Consider the following 6,501-nt stretch of genomic DNA (forward strand, 5'->3'; position numbering starts at 1 on the left):
ACCACACTAATTTTTAGTTTCAATAGAATAGGAAAATGAATTGAATGACAAAGGGAAACCTCCTGATTTGACAAATGACCTAACCCACCTTCTTGACAGCTGGTAGCTGGTGTAACATCAAGAGGAAATGAAAAGAGATATAAGAACAGAGAATGGAAAGAAGGGGAGGGAGATAGGATGCTGAAAATCACCAGTGGTTGAAATATGAGAAAAACAGTCACTGGCATTGTGGTTAGAGAGTTTCATGGGAGAAAAGAATACTTCTAGAAAAATGTAAACTAGGAATATTTCTGAGAAATAATCATCCAGTTAATTATGTCTTTCATATCTCCCATATAAAAAAAATAAGCAAGTTAGAGAAAAACCAGTTTATCAGCCTCTGGAAGTTGCTTTGGTTTGCTGATTTGCAAGTCATATTAATTGTTAATATACTGATGTTCAAATTATGTCTCCCTAAAAAAAAAAAAAACTATGAGATGCAAAAATCCTGAAATGTTATTAGCCAGTTAGACCCTGTGCACAGTTTCCAACTGCATCATTACAATGGAAATACTCTGATATCTCAAACTTTAGGTGGTGAATAATGAATTTGTAGGTAAGAAATCATAGTAGAAAAGTGTTTGGGTATAGACAGAATAGCCAATTTTGCTACTAACCAGCTCTGAGCCTTTGAGCAAACTGTTTAACTTATCTAGGATCACAACTTCCTCCCTCATCTCAAGTGTGTGGGTTTCTCAGTAGTCTCCTACTTTCACACTTTTTCTTCTCTGATTCATTTTAAATGCAGTCTATTCAAGTCACTCCCCTTAAAACACTTTTATAGATTCTTATTGCTTTGGGGCACTTTTTTTTTTCAGTCAACCTAAATATTGGGCACCAATAATGTGATTAAATATAGAATACAAGATCCTTCATAATAGGGCCTCTCTATATTAAAACTTCTTAAAAGAATACTCTCTCCTCTAGTAACTTAATTCCAATAGGCATGTCTCTTCATACCTTTCAAACCACTGTATATCTCGTTTGAATGCTCTTCATTCTTCTTAAAATGATAACTCCCTGCTCACCGTTGAAGACCTCAGTTGAACATATTCTTGTCTGTGAAGATTTCCTGAAGCCTTCCCCATCTCCAAGGAGAAAGTTTATTGCTGTCATCCTGCATTCCACAGATTTTTATTACAGTATTTGTTCTATATATTTTAGTTGTTGGTATACATTCTGTATAAACAGGAAACTAAATTTTTCGAATACAGGGATTGTGTTGAAGTTGATAGGAAGTAGACTGCAGTAACCATTCATGAAATGACTAGCTTCCAGCTGGAAAACACAGTTCTAATTTGGGAGCTCTTAGCCTCTGCTGTGATGGAAGCTTCTTTTCTTCTGATATGTGTGACCATTGGTTGACAGGTTTTTTTTTTTATGTTTTATTTATTTTTGATACAGAGAGAGACAGAGCACGAGAGGGGGAGGGGCAGAGAGAGAAGAGACACAGAACTGGAAGCAGGCTCCAGGCTCCGAGCTAGCTGTCAGCACAGAGCCAGACGCGAGGCTCGAACCCACGAATGTGAGATCTGACCTGAGCCAAAGCCGGAGGCTTAACCGACTGAGCCACCCAGGTGCCCCAGGGTTTTTTTTTTTATTGCCATGTAGAACAATCATGTTATTGTCAAACTGCTGGACGTTCATTAAGTCCAATCACCATAGCCATGATCAGCTCTATGAACAGGAGTTTGTTATACACTAGATACATAACTAAAAATTCAACAACTTTGAGTGAAGTAAAATCTCAGTGCTCTTTTGAGTCATCCATATTATAATACAATTCAAATGAATACATATTTTTATAACATTTAAGGTTCTCTAAAGTACTTTACTATCCACTTATTAGAAATGATTCAATCAATTACTCTGTATTGGAGCCTCCAACCTCTCACCTGTACATCCCAATTTCTGATCTTCATTTCACTTAATGTTTATTGATGGTTTATTGCCATTTCTATCACAATTCATTGTAGTGAATTTTGAAGATGCTTGAATACATTTATGTTTACAATCTACAACTGAAGAATACAGCTTTAATTTTAATGATTATGTAGATTAATTTGTGGCATTTTGAGTCATAGTTACTAAAAAAATTTTCTATTAGGTGTTTTGGGGCAGAAGAAAAAGGCAAGGCATCACTGTTTAGAAGTGATGTTAGTAGCTCTGTCAGAGTGGTTTAATTTGCTGACACAATTTTTAGTATAAAGAGCTGCATCTAGGATAAGAGTTTTTCTAGTTATGTGTTCTCACTATTTTTGTAGTGTAGGGTATTATATATATTACTGAGAAATGTTTCTTGGAGGTCACATACATACAGGACACATACTGGTTCTAAGTGAGATAAACCATTGCATAATAGTCGCTTTAATAGAAACTAAAAATTCCAGATAGGCTGATAGTTTGGGAGGTAGAGCAATAATGAATTTAGTTTTAACCATATCAAGCTCAATGTAAAGAAACATTAGGTCTACATTTTTCTTCTTTGTTTCATTTGAAACCCACTAGTGCTGCTTTCTGGGATAATGTAAGCTGGTGCTTACATTACATTGTTAGATTTTTTAATGTTTGTTTTTGAGAGAGATAGAGAGCCACAGCATGAGCAGGGTAAGGGCAGAGAAACAGGGAGACACAGAGTCTGAAACAGGCCCCAGAGCCTGACACGGGGTTTGAACCTGTGAACCATGAGATTATGAGCTAAGCTGAAGTTGGACACTTAACCAACTGAGCCATCCAGGCACCCCTAATGTTTATTTTTGAGAGAGAAAGAGAGAGAGTGAGTGCATGTGCTCATGAGTGGGTGAGGGGCAGGGAAAGGAAGACAGAATCTGAAGCAGAAGAGAATCTGAATCTGTCAGCATGAAGTCCAACATGGGGCTCAGGACCACGAACCAGGAAACTGTGAGATCATGACCTGAACCGAGTTGGATGCTCAACCTGAGCCACCCAGGCACCCCAGTATGCCATTTTTTACTGCAGAGGATAAAGAGCTAAGAACTACATATCCAGACCTTTTTTTTGGAGCTGGAGTTGGGTAGCAAAGTAGAATGGAGACAGAATTTAGTCTTGTATTTGCCCTTTTGTTTTGTTTTTCCCCTTGGGCGAAGCATGGTCTGTAGGCATCTAATTTTTCTGTGGCAATACTATGAGAAGTCTCAGTAGTTGATCACTAGTCAAAGCATGGAACATCAATTTTCTGGTACCTGTCATGGTGAGTATGATGTGTTTCTGGAGCCACCAGCTACAAGGAGGCTTCCTGTTCATGGAGACTTCTTATTTGTTGTGGCTTCCTAGACACAGCACTTTTGCAACTGAAGTGACTTCCTGATTGTGCAGTGCCAGTATGGTTCTGGAGACTCCACAATCACCATTAGCTTCTCAGTTTTTCAGTTTGCTTCCTGACTGTCCAAGCAGCAGCTGGCTCTATGTGTTCAGTTCTGCAGTGTCTTTAGGACTCATTCCTGAAAGCCCCAAATATGTTATTTCTCCATCCATCCCAACAATTCTGTAAACCAATAAATGCCTATTGGTAGATCCTCTTTTTTTTTTTTTGCCTTAATTAGCTATTATGAGTTCTATTCAAAAGAACTGACCCGTGATGAATATAGTTCTGTACCATCTACAAGAAGAAATGAAAATTTATGCTAACACTGAAGGTGTTTGGTAATCTAGTTCATTTTGCAAACATGACCACTCTACAGTATGACAGACTTTCTATGTCAACAGCATATCATTTCCTTTTTTATTTATTTTTTTAAATGTTTTATTTATTTTTGATACAGAGAGAGACAGAGCATGAGAGGGGGAGGGGCAGAGAGAGAAGGAGACACAGAACTGGAAGCAGGCTCCAGGCTCTGAGCTAGCTGTCAGCACAGGGCCTGACGCGGGGCTCGAACCCATGAATGTGAGATCTGACCTGAGCCGAAGTCGGAGGCTTAACCGACTGAGCCACCCAGGCGTCCCATTTCCTTTTTTAAAAATTTTTACTTATTTACCATTTTAAAAAATATTTAATGTTTATTTTTGAGAATGTGAGCAGGGGAGAGGAAGAGAGGTAGACACAATCTGAGTAGGATCCAGGCCCTGAGCTGTCAGCCAAGAGCCTGATGTGGGGCTTGAACTTACAAACCATGAGATCATGACCTGAGCCAAAGCTGAATGCTTAACCAACTGAACCACCCAGGTGCCCCTAAATGTGTTTTAAATGACAAAAGTTAATTTTTCAGAATTATGCTGACTAGAAGGAAACTATAGCCAATAAAATGGAGATTCAGAGAATATTTATTAAAAAAATATTTTATAAAAAAACTCTACCAGCAGTGTGGGATTCAAACTCAGAACTATGAGATCCAGAGTCACACTCTCTACAGAGTCGACTACCCCTGTTGTGTTCTTGTGAAGAGAAATAATGTCCATATAATAGAATTCAACTGCAACTAAGAATCAAACACTTGGCATAGAGGTAATTGTAAAGATTTTTACACAGCACTGTATAATTAAGAACTCATGGGGACTTTTAACTCATTGTATAGAACTGTTTTTGTGAACATTGCTGCCACCTACCTGCATATTGCAAGCACATTTTATTAATTTGGCAATTAGAGTCTCAGTAGAGCCTTTCTATTCAGTAGAGAAAAGGCTACTTAAAGTGAATGTACTTAACACACGGAACAACATTTGACAATAAAGAATTTTAAAAATTGAAATGTTACATTAACAAATAACCCCCAAAATTATACAAATAAGTTTGTTTCACTGTAGCAAATTAAGTTATAATTGAAATATTTATAATTTTTACAAATTGATTTTTGGAGTGTACTTTTTGTCTGAAAAAATTCTCCTATGATTTGCTAATAGTTTCACTTTTGACTTTTGCTTAATAATATTTTTGCAAAAATTTGGGAACTTCAGCAATTTTATGTCAGTTTGCCCTATCATTTTAGTATGAAAAGTTTCAAACATACAGAGAAGCTGAAAGAGCAGTATTTTTATCTTTTCAAGTTTATTTGTTTATTTTGTGAGAGACAGACAGAGACAGTGCGAGCTGGGCAGGGGCAGAGAGAATTTCAAGTAGGCTCTGTGCTAGTAGCAAACTAGCTCAGATACCAGGATACTGGGCTCAAACTCACCATGAGATCATGAACTGAGCCGAAATTGGAAACTTAATGGACTGAGCCACCCAGGCATCCCTGAAAGAGCAGTATTAGTAAATACCTGCACATCTAATTATTTCAATAATTGTTAGCGTTTTGCCAGATTTGCTTTATCTTTTCTTTAACTGAACCATTTCAAAGTACTTACAAACATCACATTTTACCCCTTAATATTTCATATATATATATATCCTTATCCTAAAAGAATAAAGACATTCTCTTATATCAACACAGTAGCATTATAGTAGCTAAGAAAATTTTACATTTCCCTCTCATTCAATAATTACTATTTTAGATTTCTACTGTTTAATGCTCTTTGTGGCTTCGTTTTGAATCACACTCTGACCCTAATTCACACATTGCATTTGGTTGATCTCTCTATTGGTCTGACCCCCTGCTGAATCAGAAGTGCCAGAGGTGGAGTGCCTGGGTGGCTTAGTCCATTAAGTTTCCAATATCGGCTCAGTCGTTGAGCATTAGACTTAGGCCATGATCTCGCAATTCATGGGTTCCAGGCCTACATCAGGCTCTGCTGTCAGCATGGAGGCAGCTTTGGATCCTCTGTCTTCCCTGCTCACTTGCTCTCTCTAAAAAATAAATGAACAAAAACAAAACAAAGTGCCAAAGGTGACCTCAGCTTCCTTATATGTTAAAGTCCCTTCTGAATATTTATCCCAAGTTCTAATAAAAGGAGCCCGTTTTCCCTTGTTGGAGAGACACTATTTTGGAAATTATTCCCTGTGATCTCCCTTGTTTGTACAAATAAAGTTGCCCTTATGAGGCAACTCCACCTGGTGTAGTCTAGAAGTCACCAAGAAGTGGGCCCACTTTTGTTTGGTAACACTCTCTAACATTAATTTTTCAAGTCTAGTTCCTTGAGGTAAAATATACAGCAAAAGTCATCCTTTCTTTAAGAGCACAGTTCTGAGAGTTTTGACAAAAACACAGAGTATCATAATGAAGACACAGACTATTTCCACCATCATAGAATGTGGATGTTCCCTCCTTGGCCTTTGTTGTCAGCGTCTTCTACCCCCAACTTCATCTCCTGGCAACTATTGGTCTAATTTCTATTTGTACAGTTTCATGAAGTTACGTATATGGAATCATACAGCTGGTTGCCTTTGATGTCTGGCTTCTCTTACTTAGCTTTTGAGATTCATCTAAGTTGTTGCATGTTTCAGTAGTTTGTTTTTATTGCTGAGGAATATCCTGCCTTATGGATAAACTTTATTTCAATTTATTTATCAGTTGATGGGCATATTACCAGTTTGAGTTTATTATAAATAAGGCCAATTAAAAATTTTTT

This window comes from Suricata suricatta, chromosome 1, assembly GCF_006229205.1.
Source record: "Suricata suricatta isolate VVHF042 chromosome 1, meerkat_22Aug2017_6uvM2_HiC, whole genome shotgun sequence".
Taxonomy (NCBI): domain Eukaryota; kingdom Metazoa; phylum Chordata; class Mammalia; order Carnivora; family Herpestidae; genus Suricata; species Suricata suricatta.